This window comes from Meles meles, chromosome 16, assembly GCF_922984935.1.
Source record: "Meles meles chromosome 16, mMelMel3.1 paternal haplotype, whole genome shotgun sequence".
Taxonomy (NCBI): Eukaryota; Metazoa; Chordata; class Mammalia; order Carnivora; family Mustelidae; genus Meles; species Meles meles.
Window position 1 is genome coordinate 31,437,572 of NC_060081.1, and position 20,950 is coordinate 31,458,521.

The 20,950-nt window shown below is 42.1% G+C and overlaps 1 protein-coding gene across 2 annotated transcripts in view; it reads left to right on the forward strand.

Moving 5' to 3' along the window:
• The window catches only part of LOC123927169 (ral guanine nucleotide dissociation stimulator-like), a 49,459-nt gene that overhangs the window by 14,427 nt on the left and 14,082 nt on the right, over window positions 1–20,950 (forward strand). For both annotated transcript variants that reach the window (XR_006815359.1, XR_006815360.1), the window contains exon 2: window positions 18,579–19,101. The gene's annotated coding sequence lies outside the window, so the exon portion shown is untranslated. The remainder of the gene's footprint in view (window positions 1–18,578; window positions 19,102–20,950) is intronic.

The following is a 20,950-nucleotide window of genomic DNA, read 5'->3' on the forward strand; positions in this document are numbered from 1 at the left end:
CCTCTCCCTTTTTCTTCTCCTGGGGGGAGCCTCGTGCAGCATTCAGCCAGTGGATGGATAGGTTCCCTGGCTTCCTCCCTGCTCAGTGGGGCGATTCTGAGGCATGCTCCATATAGTCTCCTAGAGGATCTTAACAGGAGTGAGTCCCAGCTGCCCACAGCAGTAGCTCACTCCTTGACAAGTCCTGTATTGATGTTCCTGCCTTACTTCCCCAGCAAATCCTGGGCCACCTCTGAGTTAGCCACCTGGCTCAAATCCTATCCTTAGTCTCAGCCTTTAGGGGTTGACCTGCCTCAGGCTAAGGATCTGAAACAGCACATGGCACATGGCACTTTATTGGCACTTTTGAGTCAGTTGGAAGATGGGCACTCACACGCTGAATGGGCGACCAGCACCAAGGTGTCCATGTGACCAATGAGAGTGGCCCAACTTGGATGTTTCCCCACCTCCATTGATGAAGCAACCTTGGGAAGGTCAGTCTGACTAGTTTTACCCAGCAGTCCCACTGGGTATCACTGGGGTGATAGTAGAGACTTATCAACTGGAGACACTGGATTGTTTGTACATCTAAAGTGCTTAAGGCATCCTATCTTTTCCCTGCTGCTCATGGGATGGGTGCCTTTCAAGTCATGCCTGTTGGGTTCCTTGACATCCACCCCAATATCTAGGCCTCAGAAAACATGTCTCCTCACTTCCCCGACACACGAAGCACAGAGACACAGTCTTTTAGGCACTCTGTAGGGCCAAATGTGTTTCAGAATTTAAATAGTTCAGATGTTGGAAGTGTAAAACCATACATCCATCAAATATGACATATCTGTCACCCTTGGAAGGGTCTGAGGCCATATCCCCTAAGACAGCAGTTTAGAGTTTCTGTACTTTTACCTTGAATACAAGTTTTCCCCAACATGATAAAAAAACTTTTGGTTCTTGGACAATATCAGATTTCCAATTGCAGGCACAGGATTATGGATCTCTTCAAAGTTCCACCCACCCAAATCCTATCACGGTTCACTGCCTGCCCTTCCTCTGACTTCTGAAGGACTCATGGCACTCAGTCTATTACAAAGTACAGCACCTGATACTACTCTGTCTCACATTGTTCTCATTGTTTTTCATGTCTTCATTTCAATTCTAAATATACACAAAGGCAGAGATCATGTTTTGTGCAGCATGCTGCATCTGGTAGGACTCTCTTGGTTGTAGGAAAATGGATTCATTTTAACTTTTCAAAAATGGAAGTAGAGTTGATACACACTTTACATTAGTTTCAGGTGTATAACATAGTGAGAGGGCAATTCTATACATGATGCTTACAAGTGTAGCTATCATCTGTCACCATACAATGCTCTCACAATAACACTGACTATTCCCTATGCTGTACTTTTAATCCCTGTGACTTATTCATCCCATCACTGGAAGCATATACCTTCCACTTACCTTCACTCATTTTGCCTGTCCCCAAACACCCTCCCATCTGGCAGCCCCTAGTTTCAATTCATGGGTATTTTTTCCCTGTAATTTTTGCTTGTTTTATTTTTTAGATTCTACATAAAAGTGAAATGGTATTCGATGTGTAAAAACAGAATTTTTGGCCTCATAACTGAAAAAGTGTAGGAACAACCTGTGATTCAGGTCCAGCTGGGTCCAGGCACTCTATTAGTCCATCAAGATTCAATCCTTTCTGTCTCTCTGGCCACTACATCTTTGTTGGTATCATTCTTTTTTTTTTCCCATTTTATTTATTTTTTCAGCGTAACAGTATTCATTCTTTTTGCACAACACCCAGTGCTCCATGCAAAACGTGCCCTCCCCATTACCCACCACCTGTTCCCCCAACCTCCCAACCCTGACCCTTCAAAACCCTCAGGTTGTTTTTCAGAGTCCATAGTCTCTTATGGTTCGCCTCCCCTTCCAAAAATTTTTTTTTAATAAACATATAATGTATTTTTATCCCCAGGGGTACAGGTCTGTGAATCGCCAGGTTTACACACTTCACAGCACTCACGATAGCACTTACCCTCCCCAATGTCCATAGCCCCCTCCCCCTCTCCCAATCCCACCTCCCCCAGCAACCCCCAATTTGTTTTGTGAGATTAAGAGTCATTTATGGTTTGTCTCCCTCCCAATCCCATCTTGTTTCATTTATTCTTCTCCTATCCCCCTAACCCCCCATGTTGCTTCTCCATGTCCTCATATCAGGGAGATCATATGATAGTTGTCTTTCTCCGACTGACTTATTTCACTAAGCATGATATCCTCTAGTTCCATCCATGTCGTCGCAAATGGCATGATTTCATTTCTTTTTTTTTCCATTTTATTTATTTTTTCAGCGTAACAGTATTCATTCTTTTTGCACAACACCCAGTGCTCCATGCAAAACGTGCCCTCCCCATTACCCACCACCTGTTCCCCCAACCTCCCACCCTTGACCCTTCAAAACCCTCAGGTTGCCCCAACCTCCCACCCCTGACCCTTCAAAACCCTCAGGTTGTTTTTCAGAGTCCATAGTCTCTTATGGTTCGCCTCCCCTCCCCAATGTCCATAACCCGCTCCCCCTCTCCCAATCCCACCTCCCCCCAGCAACCCCCAGTTTGTTTTGTGAGATTAAGAGTCATTTATGGTTTATCTCCCTCCAATCCCATCTTGTTTCATTTATTCTTCTCCTATCCCCCTACCCCCCCATGTTGCTTCTCCATGTCCTCATATCAGGGAGATCATATGATAGTTGTCTTTCTCCGATTGACTTATTTCACTAAGCATGATACGCTCTAGTTCCATCCACGTCGTCGCAAATGGCAAGATTTCATTTCTTTTGATGGCTGCATAGTATTCCATTGTGTATATATACCACAACTTCTTTATCCATTCATCTGTTGATGGACATCTAGGTTCTTTCCATAGTCTGGCTATTGTAGACATTGCTGCTATAAACATTCGGGTACACGTGCCCCTTCGGATCACTATGTTTGTATCTTTAGGGTAAATACCCAGTAGTGCAATTGCTGGGTCATAGGGTAGTTCTATTTTCAACCTTTTGAGGAACTTCCATGCTGTTTTCCAGAGTGGTTGCATCAGCTTGCATTCCCACCAACAGTGGAGGAGGGTTCCCCTTTCTCCACATCCTCTCCAGCATCTGTCATTTCCTGACTTGTTCATTTTAGCCATTCTGACTGGTGTGAGGTGATATCTCATTGTGGTTTTGATTTGTATTTCCCTGATGCCGAGTGACGTGGAGCACTTTTTCATGTGTCTGTTGGCCATCTGGATGTCTTCTTTGCAGAAATGTCTGTTCATGTCCTCTGCCCATTTCTTGATTGGATTGTTTGTTCTTTGGATGTTGAGTTTGCTAAGTTCCTTATAGATTTTGGATGCTAGCCCTTTATCTGATATGTCGTTTGCAAATATCTTCTCCCATTCTGTCAGTTGTCTTTTGGTTTTGTGAACTGTTTCCTTTGCTGTGCAAAAGCTTTTGATCTTGATGAAATCCCAATAGTTCATTTTTGCCCTTGCTTCTCTTGCCTTTGCCGTTGTTCCTAGGAAGATGTTGCTACGGCTGAGGTCGAAGAGGTTGCTGCCTGCGTTCTCCTCAAGGATTTTGATGGATTCCTTTCTCACATTGAGGTCCTTCATCCACTTGGAGTCTATTTTCGTGTGTGGTGTAAGGAAGTGGTCCAATTTCATTTTTCTGCATGTGGCTGTCCAATTTTCCCAGCACCATTTATTGAAGAGGCTGTCTTTTTTCCATTGGACATTCTTTCCTGCTTTGTCGAAGATTAGTTGACCATAGAGTTGAGGGTCGATTTCTGGGCTCTCTATTCTGTTCCACTGATCTATGTGTCTGTATTTGTGCCAGTACCATGCTGTCTTGATGATGACAGCTTTGTAATAGAGCTTGAAGTCCGGAATTGTGATGCCACCAACTTTGGCTTTGTTCTTCAATATTCCTTTGGCTATTCGAGGTCTTTTCTGGTTCCATATAAATGTGAGGATTATTTGTTCCATTTCTTTGAAAAAAATGGATGGTATTTTGATAGGGATTGCATTAAATGGGTAGATTGCTTTAGGTAGCATAGACATTTTCACAATATTTATTCTTCCAATCCAGGAGCATGGAACATTTTTCCATTTTTTTTGTGTCTTCCTCAATTTCTTTCATGAGTACTTTATAATTTTCTGTGTATAGATTCTTAGTCTCTTTGGTTAGGTTTATTCCTAGGTATCTTATAGTTTTGGGTACAATTGTAAATGGGATTGACTCCTTAATTTCTCTTTCTTCAGTCTTGTTGTTGGTGTACAGAAATGCAACTGATTTCTGTGCATTGATTTTATATCCTGACACTTTACTGAATTCCTGTAGAAGTTCTAGCAGTTTTGGAGTGGAGTCTTTTGGGTTTTCCACATATAGTATCATATCATCTGCGAAGAGTGATCGTTTGACTTCTTCTTTAGCAATTTGGATGCCTTTAATTTCTTTTTGTTGTCTGATTGCTGAGGCTAAGACTTCTAGTACTATGTTGAATAGCAGTGGTGATAATGAACATCCCTGCCGTGTTCCTGACCTTAACGGAAAAGCTTTCAGTTTTTCTCCATTGAGAATGATATTTGCGGTGGGTTTTTCATAGATGGCTTTGATAATATTGAGGTATGTGCCCTCTATCCTTACACTTTGAAGAGTTTGGATCAGGAAGGGATGCTGTACTTTGTCAAATGCTTTTTCAGCATCTATTGAGAGTATCATATGGTTCTTGTTCTTTCTTTTATTAATGTGTTCTATCACATTGATTGATTTGCGGATGTTGAACCAACCCTGCAGCCCTGGAATAAATCCCACTTGATCGTGGTGAATAATCCTTTTAATGTACTGTTGAATCCTATTGGCTAGTATTTTGGCGAGAATTTTTGCGTCTGTGTTCATCAAGGATATTGGTCTGTAGTTCTCTTTTTTGGTGGGATCCTTGTCTGGTTTTGGGATCAAGGTGATGCTGGCCTCATAAAATGAGTTCGGAAGTTTTCCTTCCGTTTCTATTTTTTGGAACAGTTTCAGGAGAATAGGAATGAGTTCTTCTTTAAATGTTTGGTAGAATTCCCCTGGGAAGCCGTCTGGCCCTGGGCTTTTGTTTGTTTGGAGATTTTTGATGACTGTTTCAATCTCCTTACTGGTTATGGGCCTGTTCAGGTTTTCTATTTCTTCCTGGTTCAGTTGTGGTAGTTTATATGTCTCTAGGAATGCATCCATTTCTTCCAGATTGTCCAATTTGTTGGCGTAGAGTTGCTCATAATATGTTCTTATAATTGTCTGTATTTCTTTGGTGTTAGTTGTGATCTCTCCTCTTTCATTCATGATTTTATTGATTTGGGTCCTTTCTCTTTTCTTTTTGATGAGTCTGGCCAGGGGTTTATCAATCTTACTGATTCTTTCAAAGAACCAGCTCTTAGTTTCATTGATTTTTTCTATTGTTTTTTTGGTTTCTATTTCATTGATTTCTGCTCTGATCTTTATGATTTCTCTTCTCCTGCTGGGTTTAGGGTTTCTTTCTTGTTCTTTCTCCAGCTCCTTTACGTGTAGGGTTAGGTTGTGTACTTGAGACCTTTCTTGTTTCTTGAGAAAGGCTTGTACCGCTATATATTTTCCTCTCAGGACTGCCTTTGCTGTGTCCCACAGATTTTGAACTGTTGTGTTTTCATTATCATTTGTTTCCATGAATTTTTTCAATTCTTCTTTAATTTCCTGGTTAACCCATTCATTCGTTAGAGGGATGCTGTTTAGTCTCCATGTATTTGGGTTCTTTCCAGCTTTCCTCTTGTGATTGAGTTCTAGCTTCAGAGCATTGTGGTCTGGAAATATGCAGGGAATAATCCTAATCTTTTGATACCGGTTGAGACCTGATTTGTGACCCAGGATGTGATCTATTCTGGAGAAGGTTCCATGTGCACTAGAGAAGAATGTGTATTCTGTTGCTTTGGGATGAAATGTTCTGAATAGATCTGTGATGTCCATCTGGTCCAGTGTGTCATTTAAAGCCTTTATTTCCTTGTTGATCTTTGGCTTGGATGATCTGTCCATTTCAGTGAGGGGAGTGTTAAAGTCCCCTACTATTATTGTATTATTATTGATGTGTTTCTTTGATTTTGTTATTAATTGGTTGATATAGTTGGCTGCTCCCACGTTAGGGGCATAGATATTTAAAATGGTTAGATCTTCTTGTTGGACAGACCCTTTGAGTAGGATATAGTGTCCTTCCTCATCTCTTATTATAGTCTTTGGCTTAAAATCTAATTGATCTGATATAAGGATTGCCACCCCAGCTTTCTTCTGATGCCCATTAGCATGGTAAATTGTTTTCCACCCCCTCACTTTCAATCTGGAGGTGTCTTCGCGTCTAAAATGAGTTTCTTGTAGGCAACATACTGATGGGTTTTGTTTTTTTATCCGTTCTGAAACCCTGTGTCTTTTGATTGGGGCATTTAGCCCATTAACATTCAGGGTAACTATTGAGAGATATGAATTTAGTGCCATTATTAGCCTGTAAGGTGACTGTTACTGTATATTGTCTCTGTACCTTTCTGATCTACTACTTTTAGGCTCTCTCTTTGCTTAGAGGACCCCTTTCAATATTTCCTGTAGAGCTGGTTTGGTGTTTGCAAATTCTTTCAGTTTTTGTTTGTCCTGGAAGCTTTTGATCTCTCCTTCTATTTTCAATGATAGCCTAGCTGGATAGAGTATTCTTGGCTGCATTTTTTTCTCCTTTAGTGCTCTGAATGTATCATGCCAGCTCTTTCTGGCCTGCCAGGTCTCTGTGGATAAGTCTGCTGCCAATCTAATATTTTTACCATTCTATGTTACAGACTTCTTTTCTCGGGCTGCTTTCAGGATTTTCTCTTTGTCACTAAGAATTGTAAATTTTACTATTAGGTGACGGGGTGTGGACCTATTCTTGTTGACTTTGAGGGGGGTTCTCTGCATCTCCTGGATTTTGATGCTTGTTCCCTTTGCCATATTAGGGAAATTCTCTCCAATGATTCTCTCCAATAGACCTTCTGCTCCCCTCTCTGTTTCTTCTTCTTCTGGAATCCCAATTATTCTAATGTTGTTTCGTCTTATGGTGTCACTTATCTCTCGAATTCTCCCCTCATGGTCCAGTAGCTGTTTGTCCCTCTTTTGCTTGGCTTCTTTATTCTCTGTCATTTGGTCTTCTATATCACTAATTCTTTCTTCTGCCTCATTGATCCTAGCAGTGAGAGCCTCCATTTTTGATTGCACCTCATTAATAGCTTTTTTGATTTCAACTTGGTTAGATTTTAGTTCTTTAATTTCTCCAGAAAGGGCTTTAATATCTCCAGAGAGGGTTTCTCTAATATCTTACATGCCTTTTTCGAGCCCGGCTAGAATGTTCAGAATCATCATTCTGAACTCTTGATCTGACATATTAACAATGTCTGTGTTGATTAGGTCCCTAGCCTTCGGTACTGTCTCTTGTTCTTTTGTTTGTGGTGATTTTTTCCGCCTTGTCATTTGTCCAGATAAGAGGATATGAAGGAGCAAATAAATTAAAAGGGTGGCAAAGACCCCTGAAAAATGCGCTGTAACCAAATCAGAAGAGACCCCTAATTGTGGGGGGGAGAAAGGGGATAAAAACAGGTTCTGAAAAAAAAAAAGAAAAAAAAAGAAAAAAATTTAAAATATAAAACAAATAAAAAAATATAAAAAAGAAAGAAAAAATATATATATTTAGATGAACTAGTCAAAAAACGTTAAAAAAGAAAAGGGTAAAAGTTTTTTAAAAAAATTTAGCAGAAGAAGAAAAAAGAAAAAAGAAAAAAAATTGAAAAAAGAAAAAAAAAATTGAAGTAGCCGCAAGACTAAAGAATCATGGGGAGAAAGCCATGAGTTCCGTGCTTTGCTTTCTCCTCCTCTGGAATTGGTCTTCTGTCTTAGGAATGAACCTGCTTTCTCCTTGATAGATGAACTTCGTCCTGGCTGGATATTTTGTTGATCTTCTGGGGGAGGGGCCTGTTGTAGTGACTCTCAAGTGTCTTTGCCCAAGGCGGGATTGCACCGCCCTTACCGGCGGCCGGACTAAGTAATCGGCTCGGATTCGCTTTTGGGAGCTTCTGTTCCCTGAACGCTTTCCGTAGAGTTCCGGAGGATGGGAATGAAAATGGCAGCCTCCTAGTCTCCGGCCCGGAGGAGCCGAGAGCCTGGGGCCCCACTCCTCAGTGCGCCCCCAGAGGACAGCACCCAATCACTCCCGTATCCCCAGCCTCCAGCCGCGCTCCGAGCTCACCCAGCCCGCGACCAGTTCAAGGTAACCCCGAGCTGAGAGTTCAGTCCTCGGCTCTGTCTCTGCAGCCGGCTTCTCCGTTCTAATACCTGCGAGCTCTCCGACACTCCGACACCCCCGATCCTTCTGTGACCCTGCGGGGCCTGGGGCCACGCTGACCCCGCGTGGGCTTCACCCTGGTTTAGCCTCTGGAGCAATGTCCCTCAGTGGAACAGACTTTTAAAAGTCCTGATTTTGTGCTCAGTTGCTCCGCCGCTTGCCGGGAGCCGGCCCCTCCCCCCGCGGTCTATCTTCCCGTCGTTTTAGATTCACTTCTCTGCCAGTCCTGCCTTTCAGAAAGTGGTTGATTTTCTGTTTCTAGAGTTACTGTTCTTCTTCTCTTCGCTCTCCCGTTGGATTTGTAGGTGTTTGCAATGTTTAGATAAGCTATCGAGCTGATCTCCTGCTACCTGATGTAGTCTCAGGCTGCTACTTCTCCGCCATCTTGACTCCTCCCTGTTGGTATCATTCTTGACCAGGCTTTCTGTACGTGGCTGCCCCTAGACCCGGGAGGTTTACAACAGCTAGCTGAGCCATTGCTAGGGTGAGACAGCTTCTCTGTCCTCATGCTTCCACAAAAACTCTCATCAGTCCCTCCCATTGGCCAGCTGGGTCCTAAACCAATCTCCATAGCCAAGAGTGGTGGTGTTCTTGACCAAACATGGATCCTTGTTTCCTTAGGAACAAGTGCTTTCAGGCACTGTTGTTAGAATGCAAAATGGTACAGTCCCCAGGGAGGTCAATTACGTATGCATTTACCCATTGATCCAGAAATTCCACGAGTGGGAAGCTGATCCACCCATACAGTGGCAAGCAAATGGAATATGTATGCATAGGGCTATTCATCATGGAGCTACTTACAATAACAAAAGATGAAAAATCATCAGATATCCATGAACAGAGACTGATTTAATGAACTAAGGCACCTCCATACTTGGGGCTTCTGGAAGAAATGAAGAATATTAGGATGGTTAATTTTATGTGTTAATTTTATGTGTCAAATTGAGTGGGTTCTGGGGTGCCCTGATATTTTGGTCAAACAGTGTTCTTGTCTGTTATGTGTCTGTGGAGGGTATTTCTGAATGAGATTATCATTTAAGCTGGTGAACAGTGAAGCAGATTGTCCTCTCCAGTGTGGGTAGGTCACATCCAATCAACTGAAGGCCAGAATAGAACAAAAAACTGTCCTTGTCCTGACTTAGAATTACTCCTGCCCTGTGGCCTTTCTACTAGAACGTTACTATTTCCCCTGCCTTTGAAATGGAATGTTTGACATTGAGTGTAAGTAATATTGGGGCTTTGTGTTTGCTGAGCCCCCTAATATTGGTCACACAGATACTTTCAAGACTATTTCCTGAAATAAATGAATGTGTTTATCAATTAACCTGTGTGTGAATGTCGATAGTGCTGAGGCTGCTGAAACCTAAGAAGCTATTCAGGCTGGTATCCATCTATACAATAGATTGAAAGTGTGGCTGGTGATAGGCAGGAGAGGGGACAAAAGCCCAAACGGTGGTCCAACACAGCCTTGTGAGATGGTGAAAATCTGAAAGGCAGAATAATATGCAGGTCTGGAAACATTGAGTCAGAGTCTGGGAGAGACTCTGTGAATTGGAAGCAGGGATTTGTCACAGCCCTTGTTCACTTTGTGAACACAGTAGGTTAGAAGCCACATTGTGCAAGTTTTGACACAATATCTTCTGAGAAATTAGGGCATTGTAGACTCTTTTACTGTTAAGTTTGCTTGCATTCAACTTCAATTCCTTCAGAGACTCTCAAATTATGAGGCTGCAGGGATTTCTCTAATGTTCTGCAGTCATCCATCATCCCATGTAACAAAGAGTTTCCTGATAAATCACTAAAAATATCTGCTGCTTCATGAAAAGCATCTTTCTGTTTGGTGATGCATGCTGGAGATGGAGTACTGGCTTCTGATGGGCATTCCATCCTAGTGGTCCACAGCAAATCCATGAAAGGTACAGCCAATGCACTACTGGCACAGTACCCTTACATGCAGAAATTAAGCCCCTTTGGTACCTCCCCAAAGTGGCTTTAGATGATTCTGCTCTGTAGGAGAACAGGTCGACTTATTACTGGTATTGTTTCAGTGCTTTGCAATTTGTGATTACCCATCAGGTCCTTGAACATGGCAGATGTTGCTTACTTGTTGTGGACTTAAAATAGGTCAATGGGAACCTAGCTGGCCAGACTAGACCCAGCCTCCAGGGCCAGCAACTCCTTTGCAGCAAAGCTTTGAGGGAGAACCCTCAGAGTCAAAGCCCTGATTAAGGAGGAAAGAAGCTCATGTACCTCTCACCAGATGATTCTTAGCCCAGAAAAGGTTCCATTCGTCGTCCCTTGGATGGGACAATACGGAAGCACATCCCCAGTGGCACAGTGCCCCAGTTTCCCACAGTGGTTGCCTCTTCATTAACACAGACACTGTATTGGCTGCCCCTCTACCTTCTTTTCCATCTCCACTTCTCTACTTCCTGGAATAAGCTACTTAGACTCAAATGTTTTTCTCAGAAACATTTTCTTGAGAATCCAAACAAGACAGTCCTAGAGGTCTACAAACCCTCTGAGCCCAGCAGTTCATAAGAGGGATCCCACAGCCTGCTGGAAGCCATGTTAGTATGATAATGCAGTGAACTGAAAGCATAGGGACAGAAACAGCAGGTTAACGGTAATATGGTGGCTGAATTCAGGTGAACCCCTTGCAAATAGAGAGACTGAGACTCCATATGACTGCAGGCATGTAAGAGAGCCCACCTGAGATCAGTGGAGCTTACCTCCTAACTGTGGAACTGTAGACTTCTGAGCAATAACAAAGGGTGTTTATTTGGACTGTAAGATTTGGGGTCATTTGTTATGCAGCTATCGTAACTGCTACAGGATGCTTGTTTTTTGTTGTTGTTGGTGTTGTTGTTGTTTTTTCAACTGAGCTATAACTGACAACATTGCTTGTATTAAAAATATAGTGTAATAATCTGATATATGAGGAAAAAATAGTTCCTATGTGTTACCAAGCAAGGAAGAAAATTGTGGAAATGTGGCACCATTGCTTCAAATGAGGTGGAGTGTGGGCAGTTGAGGCCATAACTGACCTGCAGTATTTAAATGGAGATGACCTGATGTTTCCATGTCACTGTGATGAGAGAGAATTGGAGGGAGGTCTGGCAGCAGAAGGAGCTACTAAAGGACCAGAAACTCTAGAACGAATTACACCAGAGTGGAAGTACCATCTACCTTCCAAGCTATAACTTCTTCATTCTCAAAAATCGTCCATGAGACATAAAGTGGGAGAAGATGTTTACAAAACATATATCTGAAGAAGACTTGTATCTAGAATATATAAACAATTCTTAGAACTCTATATTAAGACAATCCTTTTTTCTTAAGGGTAAAAGACCTGAACAGATCTTCCCCCAAAGAAGGATTTACAATGTCAAATATATGCATGAAAAGATGTGCCACATCATTAGTCATTAAGGAAAGGCAAACGAAAATCAGATTGAGACACGACTACAAAATCTACAAGTACAATTAACATTAAAATGTCTGACCATACCAAGTTTTGGCAAGGACGTGAAGCAACTGCAATTGTCCCAGTCTGCTGATAGACATGTAAAATGGTACAACCACTTGGGAAAATAATTTGGCAGTTTCTTAAAAAGGTATGTTTCCCATTCTGTGTAGGTTTCCTATTTTCAGAGAAATGAAGATACATGTCCATACAAAGATGTGGACATGACAATTCACAGCAGCTTAATCTAGAAAAGCAAACTTGACAAAACTGAAGTGTTCATCAAAAGGTGAATGGATGAACAAATTTTAGTGTATCCATATGGTGGAATATTACTCAGCAACAAAAAGCAACAAACTATTGATGCACACAATAAAGTTGAATCTGAAAATTATTATGGTGAGTAAAAAAGCCATACTGTACATAGTATACATCCTGTTTCCATGTGCATAAAATTCAGGGGATGCAAAGTTAAAGTGACAGGAAGCAGTGGAAACAAAGGCAAAAATGAACTATTGGGACTTCATGATGATAAAAAGCTTTTGCACAGCAAAGGAAACTATCAACCAAACCAAAAGACAACTGACAGAATGGGAGAAGATATTTGCAAATGTCTTATCAGATAAAGGGCTAGTACATCAAATCTATAAAGAACTTACCAAACTCAACACCCCAAAAAAGAAATAATCCAATCAAGAAGTGGGCAGAACATAGGAATAGACATTTCTCCAAAGAATACAAGCAAATGGCCAACAGACACATGAAAGAATGCTCAATATCACTTGGCATCAGGGAAATACCAATCAAAACCATAATGAGATACCACCTCACAGTGGTCAGAATGGCTAGAATTAACAAGTCAGGAAATGACAGATGTTGGTGAGGGTGAGAAGAAAGGGGAACCCTCTGGCCCTTTGGTGAGAATGCAAACTAGTAGAGCACTCTGGAGAACAATTCAGAGGTTCCTCAAAAAGTTAAAAATAGAACTACCCTATGACCCAGCAATTGCACTACTAGGTATTTACCCCAAAGACACAAATGTAGTGATCCAAAGGGACCCATGCACCCCACTGTTTCTAGCAACAATGTCCACAATAGCCAAACTATGGAAAGAGTCCAGGTGTCCATTGACAGATGAATGCATAAAGAAGATGTGGTATATACATGGAATGGTATAAATGTGGTATATATAAGGGAATACTACTTAGCCATCAAGAAATATGAAATCTTTCCATTTGCAATTATGTGCATGGAACTGGAAGGTATTATGCTAAGCAAAATAAGTTAATCAGAGAAAAACAATTATCATATGATCTCACTCAGCTTAGGAATTTATAAAACAAAACAGGATCATAGGGGAAGAGAGGAAGAAGGAAAGAAGATGAAAGAGAGGGAGACAAACCATAAGAGACTCTTAATCATAGGAAACAAACTGAGGGTTGCTTGAGGGGAAGTAGGTGGGAGTATAGGGTAACTGGGTGATCGACATTAAGGAGGGCACATGATGTAATGAGCACTGGGTATTATATGAGACTGAGGAATCCGTGGCCCCTAACTCTGAAACTAATAATACTTTGCATGCTAATGAATGGAATTTAAATAAAAAATAAAGAGCACACTTGCACAAAAATAAATAAACAAATCAAGCAAGTAATCAAGCAACAAGTGATTACCTGGTGACAGGATGGTTGAGGGAAGGAAGGATTATAAGGGCATCAGGGAACTTTTGAGGATGATGTTTGTGTGTCAAAACTCATCAAGTGGTGTTTGTTTAAAAAAACTTTCTCCTAAAGATGATAAGGGGGTGTGGTATTTGGCACATTTGGTACTCTTATTCTGGAAAATTCTAATCCCCTACTTGGCATTCACAGAGAGGTAATTCATCAAGGCTTCCAAATTCTGTTTAAAAATCTATCTATCTATCTATCTATCTATAGATAGAGATATAGGTATATATACCTATATATAGGTATATATATATATATACCTATACACACACACATATATATATATACAGATTTTATTTTAGATTTTATTTATTTATTTGAGAGAGAGAGACAGAGTGAGAGAGCAAGAGAGGGGAGGTCAGAGGGAGAAACAGACTCCCCATGTAGCTGGGAGTCTGATGTGGGACTCGATCCCAGGACTCTGGGATCATGACCGGAACCGAAGGCAGTCGCTTAACCAACTGAGCCTCCCAGGCACCCCTATAGGTAGATATACTTTAAAGAGAGCATGAGCAGGGAGGAGAGACAGAGGAAGAAGGAGAAGCAGACTCTTTGTTGAGCAGGGAGCCTGACATGGGACTTGATCCCAGGTTTCTGGTATCATGATCTGAGCTGAAGGCAGAGGCTCAACTGACTGGGCCACCCAGGTGCCCCCAAATTATCTTTTGTAAAAAAAACGGAATGAGGTATACATTTTGAAGTGCATTCTGTTGTAGGCCTGCTAACTTTGGAACTGGAAGTCATCCTCTGTACCCAGCAGACGTGGAAAATGAAAGGCAATGTGACTGGTCTAAGGTCACTTCTCAGGTCATGGCCACCCAATGGTTTTTCCCTCCCAGATTCCACCTGTGGATTGGTGCTCAGTTCACTGGAACATCTGGCTTCCTAAGCCCTTCATAAATGTCCATTATTTTTTTGGTGTGTGTTTTCTTTCTGAGGGCTTGATTGAGACCATTTTCTCTAATTTGGAGTTTTTAAGGACACTCTCAGGAACCAGTCTCAGTTTTCAGTGCAATGGTATTCCTCCTTCCATTGTATTGCCAGGTCACAGCTCTTTTTCCTCCTGAGCCCCTTTGTTCCTTGGTGCCTTTATCCCAAATCTATACCCAGCCAGCCTCACCCCTCCAGAGTCCTCAGGGGACAAGTATCAGACCCTGTCTTTCTGCTACATCCTTAGGCTGTACTGATGCCTGACTATAATCTCCCTGTTCATAAAGGACCCAGAGGATTCAGGTTAAAACTTGTGTGAGCACTTGTAAAATCCTTTGGGAAATCAGTGTAGTTTGTAGCAGTGCCTCATGCCATTCCCCTCACAAGCTCCCCCAGCCCATTCATGTGGATTTCCAAGTAACCCTGTGCACCACACACAGGGTGGCCGCCAGCGCCTGCCTCTGCCCACATGTCAGGGCTGACTCAGGAACTCAGGCTCCCACCTTACCCATTTTCAGCTTTAGCCACCCCTCTTAAAAGGAGTTTGTGTTCTACACACATCACAGAGATCCACGAGGGCACAAGAAAGGGAAGACACCAGCATAATGAAACCCATTCACTATTGATGCCTTCCATCCTGACTCAACCTACTGAGGAAGAGAACACAAGGAGATCCCTGCAGGGGTGGACAAAGCCCTGTCCTGGCTGTTCATTTTCCTGGCATTCAAAATGCCTCTTTGTTTATGTCAAACTGGTGCTGATAAATCACTGTGCTGAAATCACTTGTGCTGATTCACTTGTGCTGAAAGCAGTGAACATTTTTGGATTGGACTGCTGACACGTTTCTCCATGTGGTCCATGAACAAGTAGCTTTGGCATACAGAAAACCAAGGAATACAGATGTTGTGAAAAGAAGGGCCATATGTACCCTGAGGTTCATGGTAGCAATATCCACAATAGCCAAACTGTGGGAACAGTCAAGACACTCTTCAACAGAGGATGGATAAAGAAGCTTTGGTCCATATATACAATGGAATATTACTCAGCCATCAGAAAGGATGAATATACAACTTTTGCATCAACATGGATGGGACTGGAGGAAATGGTGCTGAGTGAAAGAAGTCAAGCAGAGAAAGAAATTAGCATATGGTTTCACTCGTGGAACCTAAGGATTAACACGGAGGACATTGGAAGAAGGAAAGGAACAGTGAATTGGGGTAAATCTGAATGGGAGATGAACCAAGAGAGACTGTGGACTCTCAGAAACAAGCTGAGGATTTTGGAGTGGAGTTGTGTGTGCCTTGTGGGGATTATTAAGGAGGGCACATATTGCATGGAGCACTTGTTGTTGTACATAAACAATCTTGAAACACTGCATCAAAAACTAATGTTACATTTAATGGTGACTGTCATAACACAATAATGAAAAAAAATCAATCAATATGTTCAAGAAATCTGTGCACCCACCTCCACGCTCAAAGACTATTATTTCTTCTTCTTCTTCTTCTTCTTCTTCTTCTTCTTCTTCTTCTTCTTCTTCTTCTTCTTCTTCTTCTTCTTCTTCAAGCATTAATTACAACAGACAAGACACTGTAAACAACCATGCCCATTAGTGATGACTGGGTAAAGAAGAGTTTAAATCTATATTAGGATATTATTCATTCATAAGGAAAGGAAATCATGGCAAATGTGATGACACCTGGACTTTTAAGCCACATGAAATAAATGAGAGAGAGGAAGGCCAATACTAAGGTATGCAGGGATAGAGATATAGAAAGATACTACAAGATGTATTTTTCCCTTCTACATGGAATCTGAAACCAAGAAGAGAAAAGGAGAAAAATGAACTCAGCAAAAGCCTTCAGATTGAAGGAACCATAAGCATAGTGCGGGGGGTGGGGCAGGGATTGAGGGAATCATGGAGAGCTACAAACTTCCAGTTGTAAGAGAAAGATATAAGAAGGATGTCATGTACAAACTTATAACTATAGTTCATACTGCTCTATGGCGTATTTGAGAGGTGTTAAGAGAGCCAATTTTGAGAGTTCTCATGACCCAAAGAAGAACCTTTCCTTTCTTTGCTCTTTCCTTTCTCTTTGTATCTCTAAGAGATGATGGTGGTCAACTCAACTTATTCTGGTCATCATTTTAGAGCCTAGGAAAATGAAATCATTACATTGTGTAGCTGAGACGTGCAGAGTGCTCAGTCAATTCTTTCAATAAAACTGGGTCCAAAGATATTTTACCATTCATAATGAGCCTCAGGAAAGTTGACGTGGCAAAGGAATGACAAGTAAACCAAACTGAAAACAGCAGAACCTAAAGTCGGTAGATTATGATAGGCATAGTAACATCCATGCCACGTGCATCAACACTGGGTTCTGAGTTGAAAAATCAGTGAATGAAATTCCAGTAATGAAGTAGAATGTTCAATTTGGGTTTTGTTTCAAAACATGACCAAGGAATAAAATGTCTCAAGACATTAACTCTGAAAATTACCTTCTCGCATAAAGTTGTCCTGTTTTAGGCAATTCTGATTTTAAACCTTGAAGTAGGCACAGAAGGACAACATTTTGTTTGCTCCAAGTTGTCTCAAGGAAAATGGCTGAAATCAAATGGCTGAGATAGGACCTACCTGGAAGGTTATAAATGGCCAGATGAAATGGTCCTGTGTTCATTTCTCCATCTTAGCAAATTACACTTTCCAGTGTAATTTATTGTTAGGTCATGAAGTCCATGAAGTTCAAGGAGTACATTCTAAATGTCTTAAAAGCATTAATGTCTTTGTCCAACCTCCCTGGAACCTACCTTCCCATCTCATTGCATCTTGTCAATCCAAACCTCTTTAGCATGAGTCAGACTTCCCATGAGCACCCCCTTCCAGCCCTTGGCAAACACCATTCTAATTTCTGTCCTTCGGAACAGAAAGGACCTACTTTAGGTAGGTCCTAAGAGTGGAGTCAAAGTTGGTATCTTCATTCATACTCCTCTCACTTAGCATATTATCTTCAAGGTTCACCCATGGGGTGGAGCATGTCAATGTTTCGTCCTCTTTCCAGAATGAATACTATCCCAATATCTGCATATACAACATCTGTTCCTCCCTGGACAGATACATGGATTGCATTCATGGATTAGCTTTTAGGAACAATGTTGTCATGAAAAGGTGTGCTCAGATAAGTCATCAAGACCATACTCTTCATTAATTTGGGTATCTACCACAGAAAGGCAAGTACTGAAACACATGGTAGTTCTAAAGTTGATTTTTAAAAAGCATTTTATTTATTCATTTGTCAGTGTGAGAAAGCAGCATGCAGAAGCAGGAGAAGTGGCAGGCAGAGCAGGCAGGAAAGAAGCAGACTCCTGGCTGAGCAAGAAGCCCAATGCGGGACTCCATCCCAGGATCCTGGGACCATGACCTGATCCAAAGGCAGACACTCAACAGACTGAGCCACCCAGGTGTCCTGCTGAAGTTGATTTTTGTGAAGAACAGCCATACTGATTTCACAACCATGCCATTAAACATTTCTACCACACCCAGTCACCAAGGTTCCTACTTCTCTATGTCTTTGCCAACACTTACCTTTCCCTTTCTCCTGAGACTTTGTTTTTGTTTTGTTTTGCTTGGTTTCGTTTTAATTCTTCTGTGGGTAGTCAACCTCATGGATGCATAATGGTATCTCATTGCTTGTTATAAATAGGATTTCCCAAAAAATTAGTGATGGGAACTATCCTTTCCAATTTCCTTCCATGCGTCTTAGCTTTGAGGTGATGTCTCTTCCCCATTTGTACACCCACACATCACATTTGATTTGTTTCTCTGTTGTTGCTGTTGTTGTCATTGTCGTTGAGTTTCTGGGATCTCTAGATAGTGTGGCTATTGAGAACCTGTCAGATACATGGTTTGCAAACATGCTCTTCCGACTTTTGGACTATGCTTTCCCTTGGTTGATAATGTCGTTCAAGTTACAAAGATTTTAAGTATTCTGAATGTCCAGTGTGTGAGTTTCTTTTTCTTTTCCATTCTGTGCCTTGCATGTCATATCCATGAAATCATTCTGTTTTGTGAAGCTGATGAAGATGAATGCTGTGGAGCTCCAAATGCAGAGATGAAACAGGATCATTGGTGGAGGCAGGCAGCAGCATGAACTGGAGAAGCACAGGCCAGAAGCTGGGGTCCTGACCAGATGCGATGGCGTGATGATAGGAATAGGCACGGTGGATGAGCAGGAGCTGTGTACTGGAAATAGTACCCTGCCCATTTTGGACACCACCTGTGTGGTGATGGGAACAGTGAGATGTATGACTGGACATGTCCCCAATCTCAGGCCTTCTTCAAAGGGAGCCTTTTATTGCACTCTGCTCCAGTCCTGTTTGAAAGGTTTCTTAATCCGATGAGGGACATAGACTTCTTCCACGACAGAGGGTGATGATAGTGGTGTGGTAACACCTGTCTCCGAGGAACTTCTCATCCCTCTATTATGGTGAGCCACTGTCTGGAGTCAGTCACCAAGAAGTTTCAAATGACTCAAGGACACTGGGAGCAACCTCCAAGAGGGACCAGCCTGTCATTGCCATGCTGAGCTGAATTTAGGTAAGACCTTTGTACCCTTGTTGTGTGTTCCCAGTTCATGATCACTTAGTTCTGCAGGTTCTTCTATGGGAGAAAGGGGAGGGCCGTGTCTGAAGGTGAGCTGGAGAGCTCTTGCACCTCCCGGACTGAGATGGAGACACTGCCCCTACCAGTCCCACAGGTGAACAAAGGGATGGACGTCATCCAGGATCCAACTTGCAGCCACAAGTGTTCATACCACTTTTCTGGAAAACTTGCACTAAGGCCCTTGTAAAGGATGGAGGGGGCACACCTGTAGTAACTCCTGTGGCAACTAGGGATATTAACTGCTTGGGGTGAGTCACCTTGAAGAAAAAAAAGTGCTTGCCCCCCTGTCAAGAGTGCTCCAAATAGACTAGAACGGCATAAGGACTGCAACTGGTGAAAGCATGATTGAAAACCTCTTTAGGGCTGAAAAAGGTAGAGTGTCCTGAGAATTGCTTCCTCATGAATAGGCTGTCTCATTCCCTTGCCGGAGGGAAGACAAGAAATCATCCAGTATTTTCCACATTGAAAATCAAGAAAACACAGAACTTTGGATTGTATTTTGTTGTTGTTGTTGTTGTTGTTGTTGTTGTTGTTGAAAGTCAGTTAGGCACCATACAGTACCTCATTAGCTTCCGAGGTAGTGCTCAATCATTCATCAGTTGTGTATCACCCCCAGTGCTCATCACATCGCATGCCCTCCTTTATGCTCCTGTCCAAATTACCCCATAGCCGCACCCACCTCCCCTCCAGCAACCCTCTGCTTGTTTCTTAGGTAAGAGCCTCTCATCGTTTTTCTCCCTCTCTGGTGACTTCCCATTCAGTTTTCCCTCCCTTCCCCTGTGATTATCAAATGGCTTCACACACAGGTGGGACTTAAAACCCAGGGCAGGGGATCACAGTGGGCTTTCTTTCAGTGATGTTATTTTGTATCTTTTCATGTTTGTCCACATTTCACTTTTCCAAAGAAATGACCCATTCCAGTGATGTGTCCATTGTGTCTGGAGGGACGGGGGTTCTTCACTCCTGCTCAGTGAGTTGGGATCCTGAAGCGGGTGTTGGGAGAACCTCCTCTGTGTTACTGTTCTGTTGGTGCCCTTGTGGGGCCTCCCTTTCCTTCTCTGGAAAACGATGAGAGATCCAGTTGTGCTATGTTTTCCAGAAGGCCCTCCAGCTCCAATCTTCCAGGGGCTAGAAAGAGCCAACTATGGATTAGTCCATGAAACAAGGGATAGGATCATTCCTTCAACTACTTCATGAAGACACACAACCAAGTAGAATGGAAACACCAGAGGAGCATAGATCCAAGGGGACATGAGTGAAATGTTTTTACAACAGCCAATAGCATAAGAAGGTATCATTTCTGTGAACAAAGAGGTGGGCCCTTTCCTTTCCATATCAACAGACTTCACATTTGTCTTTGGACTTTTTCATTGATCTTTAATGTACATTTATGTTCAGCCTGAGGAGACCTGATTATGAAACTCTCAGAGCATAATCTCATCTTTGATCTCCTAATACCATCTTTCAAAGAAATTTTTGAAAATACAGTCTAATTGACCTTCAGGGATTTCATCGTTTCAGGTGAACAGTAGGGATTCAGGATTTCTGTATATGACTCAGTGCTCAGCACAATAAGTGTACTCTTAATCCCCCACCCTCTTCCACCCATCCCCCCACCTGGTTCCCACCAGTATGTTCTCTATATTTGAGTCTGTTTTTTTTTAATTGCCTCTCTTTCCTTATTCCCTTTATTCTTCTTTTCTGTTTCTGAAAAGTCACCCATGAATCAAAAACCTATGTTAACGTAACACTCACGGATGTTAAGTCTTACCTCAGTATCTTG